At 38.8% G+C, this 22,412-nt stretch overlaps 1 long non-coding RNA gene across 2 annotated transcripts in view; it reads left to right on the forward strand.

The window, feature by feature from the left end:
- LOC132372001 (uncharacterized) overlaps window positions 1–22,412 on the forward strand; it is a 246,119-nt gene that overhangs the window by 222,060 nt on the left and 1,647 nt on the right. For both annotated transcript variants that reach the window (XR_009505062.1, XR_009505063.1), the window contains 4 exons: window positions 654–707; window positions 1,052–1,372; window positions 18,299–18,420; window positions 21,653–21,753. This is a non-coding gene — a long non-coding RNA (uncharacterized LOC132372001). The remainder of the gene's footprint in view (window positions 1–653; window positions 708–1,051; window positions 1,373–18,298; window positions 18,421–21,652; window positions 21,754–22,412) is intronic.

The following is a 22,412-nucleotide window of genomic DNA, read 5'->3' on the forward strand; positions in this document are numbered from 1 at the left end:
CCAGCCAGCATAACACTATGGCCCTTTCTTATGATCTAGAAATTTTAGATGCTCAAGTGAAGAGGCTGCCATCTTGAACTGGCCAAAATTCATGTCACTCTCAGAAGTGAAAAGTCTTATTTACATGATTTCTGGCCTTTGATCCATCACTCTACCAAAGTGTTAAAAGCCCAATGTCCCCTCCTGTTTTTCTTTTACATATTCATACTTGGGCCAGAAAATATTAGTGAGAGTATAGAGGCACTGAAGTAAGTGGTAGCCATCTGGCCTGGCCAACTTCTAAAAAAAAAAATTCCTGTAGAAGATAAGGCCTTCTTTGGATGACACCTGTGCCCCAGGGAAATTGACATATTATTATGAGCAAGAGAAAAAAGTCATTCTACCACATGGGAGTAATTGTTAGCAGTCAAGAGATCATGTAAGACACAGCAGTTGTGGATTTTAAGGGCGAGATTCCAGACCATGATATAAGCCCAGTTGTCTGTCCAAGGTTAATGGGGTAATGTCCTTGCTTACTTCAGCTCAGAGCTTCATTTACTTTGTAAACTCTGAGTATAGGTTCTGTCTTTTGTCTATAGGAGTCAGGATTTAGTGTTCTGAAGGGGACCAAAGGATTTAATGTTTAATGGAGTGTTTGTCCCTCTTTTCGGCAGGCTACAAACACATCTCCCTTTCGAACACACCCCTCTGAAAAGAGACCCGGAGAGGTGAGAGTCTTTGCTGACAAATATAATAAATTCTTACGTTGTTTAGAGAGATTTGTCAGGCATTGTGTTATGTGACTACCTGGCCTGCCTGCAGCTGTGCTTACTACTACTGAAGCATAAGGTTTAAATCATCAAGTTTCATGAGGCCAGTAAGTGCTGCATAGTATTTTTCATTGAGGCTCTCTCTATTCTGTACAAGCTGCCAAAATGGCTGCCAGTTTTTTAAGAAAAGCCATTCAAATGAGTTTGGCCTTGTGGGGTGGGGATGAGGGGGGGATCCATCATATATCAAGGCAGTGAATTGATTGACTCCATTTTTACTTTTCAACCAAATGTTTTGGCAGCCTGCAGAGGAGGATCAGACAAGCTGTCCTGGTTGAATGCTATTGTCATCAGAGTGAAGGAGGCTAGTTTCAATGGCTGCAGCGCCATGTTCAACATCTGTTTGCTTGGGAGCAAAATGATTATCTTGGGAGAGCAGCAAAGTTCAACTGCAAGTTTTGTATGATATTTACAAAATATCCCTTGCTCTATGAAGATACTGACTGAGATGACAGTGGAGCTACAGGATAAGTCCTTGAGAGAAGCAGCTTCAGAGAACCAGGTATACCAACAGATTGCCCACTGCCCTGCAATTCAGAATTGGCCCATGTCCACCTTCTCAGGTCAGTACCATTTTTGTTTGCTGGTAAAGACGTCCTTTTAACCGCAGTTCAGAAATGCTAAGTCAGCATCCCAAAGTGGTGGGAAGGCTTTACCTATTTTACACTCACCAAAAACATTTCCAGTACTGGGCATAGCCACACTGAAGAAAGGTAACCAAAAGTTAGAGAACCTGAGGAACCAGGAGAGCAGGCCTGATGCTGGAACTTTGTGCCTCAAACATTGAGGCTGCCATTGGTACTGGATACCATCTACAGAGAAACATTTCCAGAGTTTGATATTCTAAGGTAATGTGTTAAAGTATTTCCTTATGCCATATTCTCACCCCAAGAAAGCTCAGAAGCTGGTCAGGGACACAGACCTGTGTACATAAGACTTCATCATTGTATGGTAAAGGTTAGTAATACAACCTGGGAATGGTGAACTTGTCTGGGGACCCTTCTAGTTTGGATGCACATCATTGAGGCTCTGTCTAAACAATCAAAAACTCAGGATCAATAATTGGTCAATCCGTCATAAAATTGGATTGCGATGATAGTTGCACAAATCTATAACCCTACTTTTAAGACATAATTGTACACTCGCAATGGAAGGATTTTACAGTATGTAAAGTTGCCCCAGTAAACATTAATAATTATGTCTACAATAAACAATATTGTTAAATAAACAATAAATAGCCAATCTGCTATTTTTAGATATTTTGACAACTAGTTTGGGTTTTTTGGGGTTTTTTCATATATTACCCCTTTTATTTAAAAAAAATTTTTTTTAACATCTTTATTGGACTATAATTGCTTTACAATGGTGTGTTAGTATCTGCTGTATGATAAAGTGAATCAGCTATACATATACATATATCCCCATATCTCCTCCCTCTTGCGTCTCCCTCCCATCCTCCCTCTCCCACCCCTCTAGGTGGACACAAAGCACCGAGCTGATCTCCCTGTGCTATGCGGCTGCTTCCCACTAGCTATCTATTTTACATTTGGTAGTGTATATATGTCCATGCCACTCTCTCACTTCGTCCCAGCTTACCCTTGTCCCTCCCTGTGTCCTCAGGTCCATTCTCTGAGACTGCGTCTTTATTCCCGTCCTGCCCCTAGGTCCTTCAGAACAATTTTTTTTTTTTTAGATTCCATATATATGTGTTAGCATACGGTATTTGTTTTTCTCTTTCTGACTTACTTCACTCTGTATGACAGACTCTAGGTCCATCCACCTCACTACAAATAACTCAATTTTGTTTCTTTTTATGGCCGAATAATATTCCATTGTATATATGTGCCACATCTTCTTTATCCATTCATCTGTCGATGGACACTTAGGTTGCTTCCATGTCCTGGCTATTGTAAATAGTGCTGCAATGAACATTGTGGTACATGTCTCTTTTTTTTTTTTTTTTTTTTTTTATTTATTTTGGGGTGTGTTGGGTCTTCGTTTCTGTGTGAGGGCTTTCTCTGGTTGCGGCGAGTGGGGACCACTCTTCATCACGGTGCGCGGGCCTCTCACTGTCGTGGCCTCTCTTGTTGCGGAGCATAGGCTCCAGACGCACAGGCTCAGTAGTTGTGGCTCACAGGCCTAGTTGCTCCGCGGCATGTGGGATCTTCCCAGACCAGGGCTCGAACCCGTGTCCCCTGCATTGGCAGGCAGATTCTCAACCACTGCGCCACCAGGGAAGCCCCTCTCTTTTTGAATTATGGTTTTCTCAGGGTATATGCCCAGTAGTGGGATTGCTGGGTCATATGGTAGTTCTATTTTTAGTTTTTTAAGGAAGCTCCATACTGTTCTCCATAGTGGCTGTATCAGTTTACATTCCCTCCAACAGTCTATGAGGATTCCCTTTTCTCCACACCCTCTCCAGCATTTATTGTGTGTAGATTTTTTGATGATGGCCATTCTGACCAGTGTGAGGTAATACCTCATTGTAGTTTTGACTTGCATTTCTCTAATGATTAGTGAGGTTGAGCATCCTTTCATGTGTTGGCAATCTGTATATCTTGTTTGGAGAAATGTCTATTTAGGTCTTCTGCCCATTTTTGGATTGGGTATTTTTGTTTTTTATTTTTGGCTGCATTGGGTCTTTGTTGCTGTGTGTGGGCTTTCTCTAGTTGCAGTGAGTGGGGGCTACTCTTTGTTGTGGTGCACGGACTTCTCATTGCGGTGGCCTCTCGTTGTGGAGCACGGGCTCTAGGCACATGGGCTTCAGTAGTTGTGGCACATGGGCTCAGTAGTTGTGGCGCACAGGCTTAGTTGCTCCGTGGCATGTGGGATCTTCCTGGACCAGGGCTCGAACCTGTGTCCCCTGCATTGGCAGGCAGATTCTTAACCACTGTGCCCCCAGGGAAGTCCTGTTTGTTTTTTTAATATCAAGCTGCATGAGCTGCTTGTATATTTTGGAGATTAATCCTTTGTCAGTTGCTTCGTTTGCAAATATTTTCACCCATTCTGAGGGTTGTCTTTTCGTCTTGTTTATGGTTTCCTTTGCTGTGCAAAACCTTTTAAGTTTTTAGGTCCAATTTGTTTATTTTTGTTTTTATTTCCCTTTCTCTAGGAGGTGGGTCAAAAGGATCTTGCTGTGATTTATGTCATAGAGTGTTCTGCCTATGTTTTCCTCTAAGAGTTTGATTGTGTCTGGCCTTACATTTAGGTCTTTAATCCATTTTGAGTTTATTTTTGTGTATGGTGTTATGGAGTGTTCTAATTTCATTCTTTTACATGTAGCTGTCCAGTTTTCCCAGCACCACTTATTGAAGAGGCTGTCTTTTCTCCATTGTATATTCTTGCCTCCTTTATCAAAGATAAGGTGACATATGTGTGTGGGTTTATCTCTGGGCTTTCTGTCCTGTTCCATTGATCTATATTTCTGTTTTTGTGCCACGTACCATACTGTCTTGATTACTGTAGCTTTGTAGTATAGTCTGAAGTCAGGGAGCCTGATTCCTCCAGCTCCATTTTTCTTTCTCAAGATTGCTTTGGCTATTCGGGGCCTTTTGTGTTTCCATACAAATTGTGAAATTTTTTGCTCTAGTTCTGTGAAAAATGCCATTGAGAGTTTGATAGGGATTGCACTGAATCTGTAGATTGCTTTGGGTACTATAGTCATTTTCACAATGTTGATTCTTCGAATTCAAGAACATGGTATATCTCTCCATCTGTTTGTATCATCTTTTATTTCTTTCATCAGTGTCTTATAGTTTTCTGCATGCAGGTCTTTTGTCTCCTTAGGTTTATTCCTAGATATTTTATTCTTTTTGTTGCAGTGGTAAATGGGGGTGTTTCCTTAATTTCTCTTTCAGATTTTTCATCATTAGTGTATAGGAATGCAAGGGATTTCTGTGCATTAATTTTGTATCCTGCTGCTTTACCAAATGCATTGATTAGCTCTGGTTATTTTCTGGTAACATCTTTAGGATTCTCTATGTATAGTATCATGTCATCTGCAAACAGTGACAGTTTTACTTCTTCTTTTCCAGTTTGGATTCCTTTTATTTCTTTTTCTTCTCTGATTGCTGTGGCTAAAACTTCCAAAACTATATTGAATAATAGTGGTGAGAGTGGGCAACCTTGTCTTGTTCCTGATCTTAGCAGAAATGGTTTCAGTTTTTCCCCATTGAGAACAATGTTGGCTGTGGGTTTGTCATATATGGCCTTTATTATGTTGAGTTAAGTTCCCTCTATGCCTACTTTCTGGAGGGTTTTTATCATAAATAGGTGTTGAATTTTTTGACAACTAGTTTGAATTAACTTCATTCCCAGCCCAATCAGTCTTGAAGAAATATGGCATTAATATGGCCCCTAAATGCCCCAATTTGTCATAAGAAATTATTTGTCAAAATCTGACCTGGTTTATGTACAACTAACCATTTTTAAATCAAGATGAACATTTGTTTTCTTATATCTCCAGCTAAACAGAGAATATCTTTTAGATCTAGACAGCATAAATAAAAACAAGTATTTCAGTCATTGAGAAAGAATGAAAATAAGAATAATCTCACAAATGATCACAGAAAGTCCATCCCTTTAAGTATAATTATTCAGTATTCTGATAAAACTCTTTATATAAATTTCCCTCAGAGAAAGATAGTACTTAATTTTTTTAATTGAAATCTCAATAAGCAATATGGCCTATTTCCCTAGGGCTAGATGACTTACATAGAGGGGGAAAAAGTGCTCATCCATTTCAGCATAACTACTAAACTTTTGGCTGAAAGAGAAATATCCTTCTTTCTTTAATGTGACTTCTGTTTTCACTGGTTTGAAATAATGACCATAAAATTTTAAACAGCGGGAAACCTTACAAAAGCCAATTATCATGCATTCAAGCTCTATGATCCTTGCCAGTTTATCTAAAACTAGTTCAGACCCAAAAGTAACTTCCCATAGAAAACACTTGCTTTTCTCGTGGTCTAAGAAATCAATCAACTCTCAAATACTGTTTAATCTGTAATATAAGGAGACCACTATATCTCTAGGGGATTCATGGGAGGCAAATGGTGAACATCTAGAACCCTCCATTTGCATCTAATTACCCTTTTTATTATAATAAAAGTTTGAGTGAAATGCTTTTAGGTTTGAAATTACAAAATCATTTATTTCTACTATTTACTGTTTTTCACTCATATAGGAATTAATTTTATGCAAAATGGCCTCACAATTATTATAAGGGGTAGAGGGATAACTGCTAATTTTCAGTTATTGTTTGGTCCTCACAATAATCTTTTAAGCCAGGTAATGTTATTATATATGTTCAATTGACGGAGAAGCTGAGGCTTAACAAAGCTAAATACCTTGGCCAAGTTTGTCACACTAATATGCAGCAGAGACAGACTCCAAACCCAGACCTGTGTTCTAGAGTCAGGGTTAGCAATTCTCCAATAGAGTAAGAAAAACTGAAAACCAAGGAGTCTAACATGAGCCTCTGTCCTGGGAAAAGCTTTCCAAAGGACAAGATCAGACCAACATCGAGTTTGCATTGACTGGAGAACTGAGTTACTCTTAAACCTACATGTAAATGTTGTGCTGGAAGATAGTGGCTTAAGAAAAAAGCTTTCCCCAAGGACTGGCTAGAAGGGGGATTCTCCAGGGAGATGAGGTGTACGGTCTGTGAATTTCAGCCCCAAATGGAGCAGCCTATGCAGGACAGGACCCTGGTTAGGTTAATAATATTTTTGACCTGTCAGTTACTATGGAAAATTCTAAATTGACCACAGCTTCCAGCTGCTTTGGATGGGTTATTTTAATAAGAAATTGCACTCACAGACTGTCAGTTTCCTGACTGATAAACCTAAATGCAAATAGTATTTCATACTGTTTGGAAGAGGCAAAGATCAAGCTGAACAGTACCTTTTGGCTGGGAACTCCCTAAACATTTTCTAGGAGCTCTTTCTTCCTGCTGGCAGAAGAAAACAAATCTAGTTGGTTATTATAAGATGTTTCTTTTTCTTCTTTTTACCCTCAAAGAAAAATACACTTTCCTGAGAAATCTGATATTATAACATGCTCTTTTAGATATTGCCACATAATTTACACTTCTGGCAAAGATTCTCCCAGCAGCCACTTGGGATACATTTTCATTCAGCCATTGGCACTCTTATGTAATTTTGATAAAGGTCTTATTCACTGGGATAACCATGATAGCCCACTGTCCTTTGGTTGTCCCAACTGGACTATTCGTGGAATGGCTTGAATTGCTGAGTGACTGGATAACCGTGTTACCCACGAAGCACATTAGGTGGAGGTGAAACACAGATGATTACATTTAAGGGCTTATTAAGGTCTGGCAAGGCAGAAGCTGGGTAGCTCTGCTTGCATTAGCCAAGTCCTCCAAGGCTTTCTGTTTCTCCATGTTGAAACTTGGTGAATCTTGTCAGTCCGGTGAAAATGGAAAAAAAAGAAAAAAATGAAATTCTGTTAATAGGATTATACGATTTAGGGAGTAGAATGTTGTTACAGATGATTTATTTTGAAAGCTGATTTCGTTTTAGTGAAAACAAGCTCAACCCATTACACCAGAGGCCATGGTGCCAAACACAATCATTTCTAGTTTGAAAGATGTGATTGCTTTTTAATGTGGAAATTTCATGAGGTTACAAAGAGGAAAAAAATTCAACTACTTTCATGTAACAAAGTCACTTTGGGATGTGGGTTACAATGCCCTGACAGTGTCCAGATACCCTGACCACATCGCAAGTTAGAAAGGTGGATCCGTTTGATTTACACCATTTCTCAATTGTGTTTCCCTTATGCCTTTGAAATAACATAAGAGTTTTTTTTACCAAAATAAATAGAAAGTTAGATAACCTAAATACTGGAAGTATGCAGAATCAGGCAAGGATAGGCAAGATGGAGGAAACAAATACAGGTAAAGAAACTTAGTCTACAGACCTCTGTGTGTGTGTGTGTGTGTGTGTGTGTGTGTGTGTGTGTGTGTATGTGATAGAGAGAGAGAGAGAGAGAGAGAGAGGGAATTCTCCTTTGCCAAAACAATTTTATTTGCTTACTACAGTTTGACCAAACCAAAAGCCTGTTATTTAGCCTGTTCTAGTTTAGTCTGGTGATTTGCTTTCACCAGGTTCCATAGCATCTTCTTTTCTCACATATAGCTTTGGGGGATTTTAAAGGAAATAAAGACTCATCAAATCAATTTTTAATGTGTTCATAGGGTATGGCTGAGATTATCATAATGATGATGGCTAGGTTTTGACTCTGCCATAATTTATCAGATATTATAATTCTTTGTTAATATGTAATATAATGTGAAATTCTTAGAAAACAGTTGATGGGACAAGGAAAAAGTGTTTCTACTGGTAAAAAATATCACTAAATTGAGAATGATCAAAAAGTTAAGCCATCTTGAAGAGAATTGAATGTTTGTTATGTGGAATGCATCTCTCCATTCTTAAACTAGGCTTTTATCCCTTGCTGGGAAGGATGGAGCCATAGCAGGGAATACAGCCGTGACAATGTAGCATCATTTTTCAGAACCTTGGATAGGAATGACATATACACCATGAAACCTTTTTGTCCTTCCAGTAATTGGTTGTTATTTTTTGCCTGTGCATTTTGAATGCCTGTTCTTTGTGACTGGCAGGGGAAAAGCAGGTGAAGAAGCCATATGATTGCAGTGCTCCTTGCAAAAGCTTGGCTGACAAAATTGCTACTGCATCTTCAGGAGCCAGCATAAAAGAACACAAATCTGAGCATCAAAGGAACTGGGACACTGGAAGGGAAAGGTGCTGGCCTTTTGTTGGAGTAAAATTTAGGGGGAATGAGTTAGGAGTCTGAAAAACAAGCAAAGCAAGACTACAATGTCCAGTTTCAAATTTAAGCAAATCCTAGTTAGCCCCTGACAGTTCCACTTAGCACACCATTCATTTAGTACTCAGGCCAACCCTGAACTGCCAGATCAGCTAATGTGGTAAGTGTACATGTCCTTCCATTTTCCTTTTTGATTCTTTCTTTTCTGTTCATTGTCACTTCAGTTCTGATATCTAAATACCTACATAGATTATTTTACTTCTTGGCATCAATTCCTGTAAGAAGGAGACTTGAGTACAGTAAAGTAAAATTTGGGATCATTATGGATCAATGTAACTAGTGCTTAAGGGAAGGGCTAAGCGCTTTAATTTATTGAATGGCTACCATGTTCCAACTATTTCACGTACTTATTTAATCCTCACAAAACCTTGAGATAGATATTATTATCCCACTTTGAAGAAGGAGGAATTGAGATGCAGGGATGTTAAGGTACCACAGATTCATCTACTCCAAAGCCCATGTTCATCCTACTAGTTCATTCTGTCTCCCAACTTCACTTATGGCAAAAGCCTATTGATTCTTGGGGCTGAGGAATGAACTTATTCAGTAATGTGAAGTCTAGTTATGACTCCAATTAGGACCTCAGAGTCCTGGGTTATGAGACTTTGAGGAAAGGGTTTGGAGATCTTCAGATGAAAGAAAAATGAAGCATAACTTTCTGTAGTCAAATGTATATTTGATATATGTATATGACAAAGTGCTATTGGCTTATATAGGATTTTTCAGCAAATAAGTCTCTGAGACCTTCATCTCTGTATTCTTGGTACCTAGAATAATGCCTGACACATAGTGGGTATCCAATGAATATATGTTGAAATTAACTGTGGGATCCATAATTATGGGAATAAATCAGGAAATTTGTTAACTAGTGCAGAAACGATATTTCAGATTTATTTCCAAAGTTGTCATATCTGAGGTGATTCTAAAACATTTATCCATATTTTACTCTTTTATGGTATGATGACAGTGGTGATCGTAAGAAGACTTTGTAAAATGACATCTCTCGTTATGTTCCTTTTTAAAAGGTGAACTATACATGCCCCTACAACAATATTACCACAATGAATGAGTCTCATGGAGTATTGATTAATGACCTCTTCAGTTAAAAGAAAAACCAGTTTCTTCTTGGATTTCAGTGGTTGCTAAGACTGCGCAGTCTATACAGGAAAAAAACTGTGTGAAACCAGACTCCAAGCTCAGAGGGCAAGCATGCACACTGCACCAGAAATCATGCTATTCCAATCCAAATGTACTAAATCCTCCTGTGTTGTGTGGTCAAGGAGTTAAGTTCTAAAGGAAAATGCCAACAGCCTAACGTGGAAACCATATCTGTCTGTCTCCTTCAGCCTCTGAGCCTCTCTGACAGGACTCTGCCGAGGAAGGTGTCTTAATGCTTCACCCAGTAATGATAGCCTCACCAAGTGCTTCGAAGGAGTTATACAGTAAGGGCCAAGTTTGGGTTTGGAAAAGAGAGGAAGCAAACTGACTCTGTGGTTTGTTATGAGATCCTGGGAGGAGCTTTGAGCGTTACAAAGAGTCTTTCCTCTTCCAACCCTTCCGACCTCCTCCTCAGTCCCTCCTGGGTTTCATTCTTTTTTCACAGAAGCTTGGCAGCAGGCAGAGTGAGAAAGGCTAGCTGAAAAAAGGACTCCTCCGTTCAGGTCTCCTTCGCATGACCTATGACTGCAGCCCCAACAGTAGATTGTGAAACTAGAAGCCCTCTTTCATTGAGTCCGTCTTACCAAGAGGAAAAACTGCTTTGTGTGATGACTTTATGGCAAATCCTGGCAAAAGCTTTGCCCTGCATACTGAAAGAGAGACATTTCTAACCGCAGCTCATGAACCACACTTATTTACTCTGGCACATGCCCACTATTTGTTCATAGGCTTTCTGTCTCTACCAATGTGTTCCAATTTTGGAGGCTAAATCACTGCCACTAGTTTCCAGGACATTCCGCTAGGCTAAGCAAAATCGGCCTAAGCAGTAGTCAGAAACCACTGGAGTAGTATTGTAAATACAGACTATTTGACGAAAATGAAAGATAGCAAACATCTTATCGTTTTTGTGCTGCAGAATTCCATGGGTCATATCTTGCAGAAAGTCATGCAAGACACTAACAAGAAACTAGAGCAGGGTACAAGGGCTTTCATCCCCACTAAAACTCAGAAATTATGCTTGAAACCACTTTGAAAGTTGGTCACAGTCTAACACAGCTTTAAGTATATACTATGACCCTGTTCAGGAGTCATGCTAGAGATTAGACACAACCTAACCTGTAGTAGCCTTTTGTCTGGTATGGATTTTAAAATGAACATAAGATCTGAAAACAGTGGAGCAATGCATTTCTGCATTCGGTGATAGCCATCCCATCCCCATGTGAGTCTTTACCTTGGGCCTAATGATGGCTTAATGGGTCATGTTGAACCAGGTTGATTTCAAGATCTGGGATAACTGGGAAATTCTCCATTTGTAATAAAACCTCCCAGCCCTATTGAGCTGCCTTATTCCTTATCTCACCCCAGGCAGGGACTGAGGAAAAGGATACATTACATGATACTGCTTCTCTATCCACACCTCTTTTGCCTGTTTTCTATTAGATTTGTTTCTAACCAAAGCAGAGTTTTTATTTACCCATGTGTTTTAGTAATGAATAAGAGTGTGTGTTATACATTCTGCAACTTTGATATCAATGCATCAATATGACCATGTTTGTGTTTGGAAAGAGGAAGGAAGCTCACTCCAAAATCAAGTGCTCAGTATCCACCAGTATTCTTTTGAGGTGGCTTGGCAGATTCTTGAAGTACTTATACGTTTTACAATACCTCTTGAGACTTATTGAAACAAGTCTCTTTCATCCTAAGGGTGAAGCAAAATTAAGTTGAAATAAGCCACAATTAAAACTCCATGTGTTGCTTTACAAGGCAGAAGAAAGGGTATCCATATCTCTATCCATGTGTATTCTGTTAACCTTTCAGGCATTTTAACTTTGGGTAGTGGACAGCATGAAGGGGGACTAGGTAGGAACAAGGCCACCACATCAAACTGATAGTGGGGTGGAAGGAACATTTGACACCTCCCGCCTTTTCTGCCCCCTGTCTGTTTTTAATTTTGCTAAATCATTCCCGTCTGGAGATTGTATATTTTAAGTTGCCTCTCCAAGCAACACAGAGGTACAGTGTCAGAGAGCCTGATCTCAAAGCCAGGCAAAGAGATGTGAAAGCTGTAAAGGCCCCAAGCCACAAGAAAGACAGAAAAGGAACAGGGTGGGGTCCTGGCTTAAATGATATTAGCCTTCAGGGTGTATGCAGTAACTGGGAAGATGCACTGGGAGACATAACCTTTCTCTCATGGTGAGTGTAAGACTTTTTGTATGTTTGTGTTTTAAAAAGTTAATATCCCTTTGAAAGTTCTAAAGGTGACTTCCTGGGAAATGTGAACTACCATGAAATTTTACTGGAAAAGAGATTCCAAGGCAAGAGACTTCAAAGTGAGATTTGTCCATCATAAATATGAAGGTAATAGAAAAAGGGGGAAAACTGGTGACAAAACCTAAAATGTGTTTTGCACATGTGCACATGCATAGAAACATCACGATGCTGTGGAGCCCATCAATAGTGACTTCAAGAAAAAAAATTACCCTCTCTATATAGCCTAACACCACTCCCAAGTCATGTAGATCTGTTTGGGAGGATTTCAGATTCACGTGTTCTAGGTGTTGGCATTTACACGTACATGTTTCTAAAACACATCTATAAGATGGGCATGTTAATAGTTTCATCTACAGAAAAATTATAAGTCTCAGATGAGAAAGCAAGTAAAGTGCTAAGCATGGTGCTTGAAATAGTCAGTACTCAAACATTATCTGCCATTATTATTTAAAGACTTACATGATATGGGAATTTTTTTAATGTGGTGCAATCATGATAACCAATAGCTTCCTCTCTACAGGGAATTGCCTTGAACCTAATTTACAGTTCTTTCAATTTTTTGTTTATTTTTCATATATACTTCCTCCTGCTCAGGTTTATTGAGGACTCTGTGAATGCAGCATCACTGCAGCCTTGTGCACCACCGTAGTAATCTCTAGACGGTGTTAATATTGTGGTTTTAATGAAAGGAATGGTGTGGGCTTACACACACAGATATGCATTGCATTTGAAAAAAAAACCCAAAACCTACTGAATGGCATTTCTTCATGTTTTATCACCATTTAAAGGAATAATAAAACTACCTATTTACTCTTTTTTTTTTCTTTTTTTTAAATATATATATTTTTAAAATTTATTTATTTATTATTTTTGGCTGCATCGGGTCTTAGTTTTGGCATGCGGGATCTTTGTCGCGGTGCGTGGGCTCCAGGGCACATGGGCTCTGTAGTTTGCAGCACGCAGGCTCTCTCACTGAGGCGCACGGGCTCAGTAGTTGTGGTGAACAGGCTTAGTTGCCCCGCAGCATGTGAGATCTTATTAGTTCCCCGACCAGGGATCAAACCCGCTTAACTTATATTTTTGGTTAACATTCTAAGTAGGAATATTCTAAGTAGGAATCAGCTGCAGGCACGCGTCCCCTGCATTGGAAGGCGGATTCTTTACCACTGGACCACAAGGGAAGTCCCATAACTACCTATTTACTCTTTTGCTGATAAAGCAGATGATGTTTACTGTAGCTCTGTAATGTATTTACCTCATCACTTTCCCAGAAAAATCCCTGTGTAGTTGTGTGTCTAGTTGCAATGCCATTCTTTCTTAAAAGTGATAAATTATGGCTTTAGGTTGTTTTCCTTAAGCATTTTTTTTTTGTATTTGTTATTATCTAATAGCTATAGAAGCAGTGGAGAAGTTACGTCAAATGAGAGAACAATTAGTAAATGAAGACCAGAGATTCATGGTGTTTGTGTGTGTAGGCACAGGCACATGCACTTGAGCCAGCACTGGAAATCCTATGCCCTATGTGCATTTATGTATGTGAAAGACATGCGTTTACATACAGAAACCACATAATTATTAGGAACCAACAATGGTGCCCTTGATTCTCACTGAAAATCACTGTAAGTCACATGGGAAATTTTCCTAAGAGCTTAAATCAGAGCCCTGCCCACTCAATAACTCAGCAAATGTGTCCCGGCTAGGCTACGAAGATATTCAGAAAATCTTGGATTAGGATAGCAAAAATGAAACATAAACAGTGTCAAATCAAAACTGCCATGGGCATTTTTAAAGTTATTTGGCTTAAGTCATCATGTAATCAGAAATAAAGCATTGCTGCTGCTTTCAAAGGGACAGTTATAGAGAGCAGAGTGAAGATTTGATCAGAGGCATATAAACACTTAAAAGAAAACAGGCACGGATTGTGAGATTACATATTCTAAGTAGGAATCAGCTGCAGGCACTTATGAATCATTTGTCTTTCTGATCTTTTAGGAATCAGCCTGTAGGCAAACCACGGGGTGAGGCCGGGAATGCCTGGGTGAGGGTGCATGTGCACGTGGGAGGGGTGCTGAGCACCCTCTCTCGGTGCCAACCCCCCGCCCCCAGGAGAAAGGTATGTTCAGTCCTTGGTCTACCTGTTGACAGAGGAGTTAGGCATGTTCTCCTGCTGTCTTGCTCCCTGCCAGCACTTCCTCCCTCACCAGTGATGAGACCGGGCTATGAAAAACAGGTACTCTCACTGTGCCAGGCTCGAGGGCTGGGCCTTCCTTACTCAGACTAGGTATTTGTCTTTGTGCATGATTTTAAGGGTGTGCTAAAAAATGTGTCTATGTCCCTAAAATATTACTCCCATCAATTTGCAACATAGCTTCTGAAACTTCACCACTAAAAATTCACATCTTTGAGTTAATGCTAATCATCCATAGTAAGAGGGGCGGTGTATTAAACTGCTTTTACCCTTTCTACTCTCATTCTAATTAGATTACCAGATAATGCCCTGCTCTCTTGAAAGTGGAAGTAAATATCCAGTGGGAATGGGGCACAATGCAGGTAGAATTTGATAGAAAATTTGGTCAACATGAGAAGTGGAAAAGGTCCAGAGCATATCAGCTCAGGTGAGGGCCACAATGAGGGGACCTTGGGTAAACAGATTACAGAATTACACCTCTAGGCAGGGGAAGTAGGAAAGAGGAAGAGCCATTCCAAAATAAGTAAATGTTGCCAAAGAACCACTTACCAGCATTTCCTAAGGCTGGTCCTGCTGCTAGAGTGTAGACCTTCCAGCAAAATATATGGTGAAAAAATGTCACCCCTCCACCATAAACAAATACCCCATCCCCACTCTGTCCCTCTGCCCCAGTTTCTCATTTGGGAAACTTATAGTTACTATGGCAGCCTCCAAGGTTTTTTGGAGGAACAAGAATGTTCAAGGAAGCTAGAGCTCTTCAACCAAATGATTATATCTCAGATTTCCCAGTTCTGACACCCAAGCCCTCACTTTGGAACATCAATAAATCCTTGTTATATTGTTGCCTGAAACACCACAAGTAAACCTCTTGAGAACTGTAGAAATGTACACAGGCTACTCAGCATAACCTTGTCAAAAGAAGATACAGTACTTTCTGGTAATTCCTATCTGGTAGTTCCATAGTCAGGAATAGGTCATTGTTTTTAATCAGAAAAATATATATATATCTTTTACTATCTTATCAATTCTTTTTGCAAGTCTTTATCCTTTAAGAGAACTGCAGATGGTTTTAGTATGTAATATGTAATAGGACCTGTTAAGATTATACCAATGAAATTGGTTTCCTGGAAGACCAGAAGCCTGGACTATCACCACACCTCCAACCACTCGATGCCACTGCTTCCGAATCATGGGACTTCCCTATCCACTCAGGACTGTGGGACTCTTGGGGAAATTGCCCAGGCCATGTTTCACAAACAGGCCCTGGAACTCGTGGGAAAGGAGCTGCCTTGACTCATAAGAAAGGGGGCGCTCCAGGTTTTGTTATGCGTTTTCTAGAGGTACAGATGAGGTAGGGTGAAGGAGGTAGAGTTCATGCCTGAAATAGGGAAAGAGATAATTATCAGGAAAATATTTCTTTAGCTATTCAACCCAGTCCCTTGGGTTAAGAAGGAATTTAGGAGCCTGATTTTCCTGATACCTTCTTAATTTTGATAAAAGCATGGATTTAAAAACAACGACAACAACAACAACAGGGGAGTGTCATTGACATTTCAGGATCCGTCAGTGTCTTCCGATAAAGCTGTATCAGTAATAATATTTTTTAAAGACGTACTTTCATTTTAAGTAGAGAAGAAACAAAGAAAAGTGAAAAACACACTTTAGCCACTTCATCTCATTCAATTGAATTTTTCAGGCAAACTACAAACAAGAATGATAAAGTCATTCAGCCTCTGTTATCCCAAATGTCCCTAATGTTTTCCTAAGTATGTAATTTACTCTCATAGCAACTGCATCAGGAAGACAAAAATCAACAGAATTATCCACAGTTTACAGATGGGTTAAGAAACAGGCAAACAATCAGGTGAAAAACAATTTAGTTCCCTCATTAGTTGTTTTGTCTTCATGATCCCATGTTTTTATTTTATTTTATTTTATTTTATTTATTTATTTATTTATTTATTTATTTATTTATTTATTTATTTATGGCTGCGTTGGGTCTTCGTTGCTGTGCGCGGGCTTTGCTAGTTGGGGTGAGCGGGGGCTACTCTTCGTTGCGGTGTGCCAGCTTCTCATTTTGGTGACTTTTCTTGTTGCGGAGAACGGACTCTAGGTGCGCGGGCTTCAGTAGTTGTGGCGCACGGGCTTAGTTGCTCCGCGGCATGTGGGATCTTCCCAGACCAGGGCTCGAACCCATGTCCCCTGCATTGGCAGGTGGATTCTTAACCACTGCACCACCAGGGAAGTCCCCCCATGTTTTTAAAATGTGTTTTAAAAAAAAAAAAACATTGAATTGATTGAGTGCTTTGGTGCTAGGAGGACACAACCTCAGAAGAAAAAAAAAGTGATCAATTTTCCAAAATTAAATAATGAATCAATGGTGGTGCAGCTACTAGAATCAGCCAAGAATATAGTTATAGAAACATTTAATCTCAGAAATGTCATTCCATTCATCAACTCAAGAAAAGCTTTCCTTGTGAACCACAGAGATTAAATAGTTTTAACGGAGATTATATCTAAGGAGGCCACCCAAATTCACCTTTCCATTACTCATTCCCTGGTTGTAGTCTAGAGACATTAGGTATCTTGGTCCAGAAATACATATTTTCCATTGAAATTAAGTATGTTGGGTTTTCCTTTCTTTGGGCTAAAATTAGTAGTCAATCACAGACTCTTTCTACCAGATAATGTTACCAAGGAAAAATGTCTCTTTAAGGTTCTTGTGGATTAGATAGGCAAAATTTTCCCTGTACAAGGCTGTGCCTCTGAACAATTACGATGCTGACCCAGCAAAAGCAATGTCTACATTTCATCTTTGGAATCTGAGGAGGAAAACTAAAACAAGTGGTCATTACTGAAGGGGGTTTCAATAATTGCTTTAATGGGACAGAGTGGTTTTATGTGAAGGTCTTCGTGACAACTCAGGAAGAAACAATCAAAAGAAAAACTGTTTTTACAGCTTGTGACAAGGTAATAACAATAAATAGGAATGGCGCCTTGATCGTTCATCCCAGAGACCCTAATACTTAGTTTGACTGTATAATTTATCGTCCAAACCAAGATTTTTTTTTAGAGAGTGAAAGGGGGTGCAATTAACAATTATGCTGGAACAACAGGTGTGAATTAGAACATTTCAGGCAAACGGGACAAATGATCACCGTACTAATACTAGAAAGGAGAAGGGGATTAATTATAAGAGAAGAACACTGACATGGGGCAGGTTTCTAATTAATATTTAATATGAAAAGGCATTTTTTAAAGGAGTTTAATACATGCTCATTTTAACTATAGAGGTTGGTGATATCCCAGTCATATCCTCTTTGTACTGATCGTTAAATCAGTGAGTCTTATCTTGTTAAATGGTAGGTTATTTTATATATTTCAGACACATTGAAAGGGACATTGATTTTTTTTAACCCTGAAAACCAATTAGTAGAGCATAATAATGCCCTTGTCTCCTGAACATGAATGCCCATTCCATTGGGGAGTAACCTACTTACCTGGAAAACAGGAGTTTTCAATCTATCTTTTTGGACGTGTCATGTCTTAAAGGTAACGTTTATTCCAGATCATCTTGGGGGATAAAAGACCATTGTTAGCATGGAGTCTTGGCACATAGTAGGTACACAATAAATATTTGTTGAATAAGTGAATGACATGTACTCAGCAGAATAATTAAATGTTTTAAAGAAATATGAATACATATATAGAAAATCATATATTTGCTTTTATTCAACTCTCTCTAAATAGTTGCATAAACAAAATAAAAGTACACACTGGAGTCAACAAATTAGCATTTTGCATGTCCTTAAAAATCACAGCAAAGCAGGTTGCTATTCAGAACTTACAGAGGAGACAGTATCTCTCCATAGATCCTGCAAGCTTAAGAGATGAAACAGTTTTTCTCTTCTTTTGGATTATTTGTTAGTATTAAAAATAAAACAAAACCCGGTTTTCACACTTAATTGAAGTATTCTATCCCTCCCATGCTTAGGACGGTTATCTTGGAGAAGGGATTTGATGTTGGTGTTGAAGAAAGCTCATCAACGGCTTGGCAAGAAATAAGAGATGAAGAGTTCTGGAAGCCTGTATAGAAAAGCTCATAGAAGAGAACAGGTGAAACTTTAGGAAAGGACACCAAGGAACTAATAATAATTTTTTTAAAAGGATTGTTATATCTGATGTAATTTTGGGGGGAAGCTGGGTAAAGGGTACACGGCACTTCCCTGGACTATGCAAATACTTATGAGTCTATAATTATTTCAAAGTAAAAAGTTTAAACAAATTTTTAAAAAAAAAACAAAGTGAGAAAGTTGAGATGGAGAAATAAACTGCCTTAAGACAAATTTCATGTAATTTGAATACACTAAAGGAAACTATAGTGAATCCCTCAACATTCCTTATTCAATATTCAGGAAATATTTTTTGAGCACTTTTCTCTATAACAATCATTTTTCTTGATGTTGAGATACTGTGGTGAACAAAATAAAGTTCCTATTCTCATGGAGCTTACATTCCAGTGCAGATATATAATGAGCAAATAATGGTCTAATAGATACATAATGCTTCAGATTATAGTAACTGCTCAGAATAAAAATAAAGGGGTAAAGGGGCACAGCAAGATAGACAAGTGCTATTCTAAAAGTGTTCAAGGAAGGCTCTCCGATAAGGTGACATTTGGGCAGAATAAAGGGAGGGAACTGAGCCATGTGGGTATCTGAGAAAAGAGCATTGCAGACAGATGCTACAGCAAATGTGAAGGTCCTGAGGTGGGAGTATTCCTGGCATGTTCAAAAAGCAGCAAGAAGGTCAATATGGCCTGAGAACAGGGAAGGGGGTGACAGAGGATGAGTTCAGGGATGTAGTGTGAGTACAGGAAGCATTATAGGCCTTGAAGACAAGGGGTCTGTAGTTTAGGGCCAGGTTGGGGTTTGGTCATAAAAGTTGAAAGACATCAGCATGGAAATGGTATTCAAAGTCAAGAGGCTAGATGAGATCACCAAGAAAATGAGTTTAAATAGAGAAGGCAGGTTGACTCAAGAACTGAGCCTTGAGCAGTCCTGATATTTCAAGATGAAGAGGATAAAGGAGAAACGACAAAGCAGCAGACTGTGAGGTAGAAGGAGATCCAAGAAAGGTGTCCAGAAGGCCAAGAGAAGAAAGCATTTCAGGAAGGAGAAAGTGATCAACTGTAAATGAGTTGAGAGAGAAAATGAGGATTAAAAATTGACCGTTGAATTTGGCAAGTAAATGCCCTAAGTGACCTTGACAAGACAGTTGAGGGAGAGTGGTAGGGCAGAAAGCCTGAGAGGAGTGGTTTTAAGAATGTATGGGAAAAAAAAAAAAAAAGAATGAATGGTAGGGGAGGAAGTGTCTTTACAAAAGGCAAGACAACTCTTTCAAGGAAAATTGCTGTAAAGGAGCACAGAGAAATGGAACAGTATTTGGAGAAGGTGTGGAGTTGAGAGAGTTGAGTGGAGGTTTCACCACTAAAACTAAGCAAACAAAATAAAACAAAGCCAAGAGTTTTGTTTTTGTTTGAGATTGGAGCTATAGCATATTTATGTGCTGATAGGATTGATCCAGAAAGCAGAGAAATTTTCTTGAAATAGATAGTTAGATTTAACCCAAGGTTGAAGTCTCTAAAGTAGGAATGAGGGGGATTTTAGCTGCATCATTCTGGATTGATTTAAAGGGAAAGTTGAGAGAGGAACTGTCACTAGCGTTACTATCATTTCTTGGTCATGACCTTATCTGGGCCCTACTCATAGAGGGGAATGTAGGAGAGCAAAGATAAAGGAACAGACAGTTCAGAAAACTTCAAGGAAGAAGTCAAGGAAGAGATCTGAAATGAATCTGTGGGATATAAAAAACAAAAAATGGCTGACTGGAAGGGCTGTTCTGGGAAATTTTGATTATAGGTGTGTAGAAGTCAAGTGCAATCCTTTGGTTGGGTTTATAAGTTTTTAAGTTATTTATTGTGAATTAGTATGTAGTTTGTGTAAAAAAAAAGCAGACAATATAGAAGTACATAGGGCAAGAAAATGAAAGCGCGCACACACACACACACACACACACACACATACACTTTCTCATATTCTACTCTCTAGGGGGAACCACTGTTAATTTGGTGCATATCCTTAGAGATGTGTATGGGTGTATTTATAACATACATATATGTATGTATAATTAATTTATAAAAATAGAATCATATACTATTCATACTCTTCTGCAACTTGCTTTTTATACCTAACATGTCTTTTGTATTTTTCCATCTCAATAAAAAAGGCTCTACCTCTGTCTTTATAAAAAAAAATATGAATAGATAATACATGAACATGATACACTATATAAAAGGGACAACAGGGTATATAGAGAATCTCACTCTAATTTCCCAGCAGTCAGTTTCTCCCCAGAGGCAACCACTATTACCAGATCCTTAAATGTTCTTTCACAGCTAGGCAACGTGAATAAACACAGATATGTTGTATTTATATAAATGGTAGATTACCATACATGTTGTTGTATATCTTGCTTTTTAAATTTTAACTATATATCTTAGACATCATTCTATATAGAGCTGCCTCATTCTTCTAAATGGCAACATTGTATTCTATCTTTACTTAATCAAATCCTATAGCTGGATATTTCTAACTTTTCACAATGAAGTGAATTCAACCATACTGAGCAAAAATTTAGAATTTATTCAGCAAAGGAAAAGAGAAGAAACCAAAATACAGGAAGACCAAAAGAAGGCATTTTAAACTATAAAGAACTGTAGATTAAAACTAAGTCTGGGGCTTTGTCTATGTGGCATTAAAATTAATTCTTGAAAAGTAATTTGAAATTCTAGGTGCTAATATTTTTATTTTCAAAAAGGAATTCATCTTTTTATTACTTTCAAAGAAGATATGAACAATGAAGAGCATCTCTCTGTTTTGAATGCCTGAACCCTCTTAACAACCCTGATAAAGCATTTTTCTGGGACCAATCAGTGAAAGTCTAGAGAGTCATTTTTGTTCATAAAAATGCCTGGTTAAGAAATCATTCTCCTCCATTTGGTATTTGTTAATGGCTATTACAGTTGACACTATTCATAGAGGCTGGTTTTACAGATATTCTGAATAAATTAATGTCACTGAAATGACACATCTACTAGGAAACTCCAAGGGGAAAAAAGTGATGTTTTTCCCTGTATATAAAATACACTATTAATTGAATTGTCTAGAAAGACAATATCCTGTGGTGGCTGGAGTCTTAAGGTATGAGTCCTCATGTCGTTCTTTGACCACTGGGTGTGTGAAGTTGCATTATTCTATTCTCTTTGCTTCAATTTCCCATTTGGAAGACAAGAGAAATAATTGTGTTCGGCGCCTCTGCCCACCCCCCAAGCCATGCTGAGAGAAGCAGAAATGAGAACCGGCACATGGCAGAAAGTTTTCCAGTAAGGTACTGTTTCTGTCATCATGTTAGTATGACTCTGACCTGGTGATGTCTCAAAGTGGGTTTAGAGGCAGCGAGATGTGTGTATCAGAATCAACTGGGGAGATTTGTCAAGCCACTCCCTGCGTTGCTCCTTCCTTCCATCACCTGTTGAGAACCACTGTAACTGAAGAAAACTTCAGTGACTGGTTCCAGCAGGTATGGGACATAAGTATTGGGTTCTAAAGAGTGGGAGATGGGCACACGTTGATTAAGGTCAAGGACTTCTGTTTCAGGAAGAGCGGAGTTGAATGTTGGCCCCACTCCTTCATTAACTATAGGATTTTAAACAATCTTTTCCACCTTTTGAAGCCTTCATTTCCTCACCTGTAAAACACCTGCCTTTAAGGTTGTGGCTACCAGGTAAGTAGTTAGTGCTCAATAAATAGTTCTGCCATTGTTTCATCAGTAACTCCAACCTTAATTGTCCACTCTGAACCATGGATTTAAGGCGATATTTGTCATTCTCTCGTAAAGGTTTAATAGAGGTAGGATCCTTACACACATATACACTTAAATGTAGAATTTTAAGGCTGGAAATAACTTTAAAACCATAAAGATTACCCTCACCAAACTCTCACCTTATGGATGGCGAAACTGAGGCTCAGAAAAGCAAGAGATTTATC

The sequence above is a fragment of the Balaenoptera ricei genome, chromosome 9 (genome assembly GCF_028023285.1).
Source record: "Balaenoptera ricei isolate mBalRic1 chromosome 9, mBalRic1.hap2, whole genome shotgun sequence".
Taxonomy (NCBI): domain Eukaryota; kingdom Metazoa; phylum Chordata; class Mammalia; order Artiodactyla; family Balaenopteridae; genus Balaenoptera; species Balaenoptera ricei.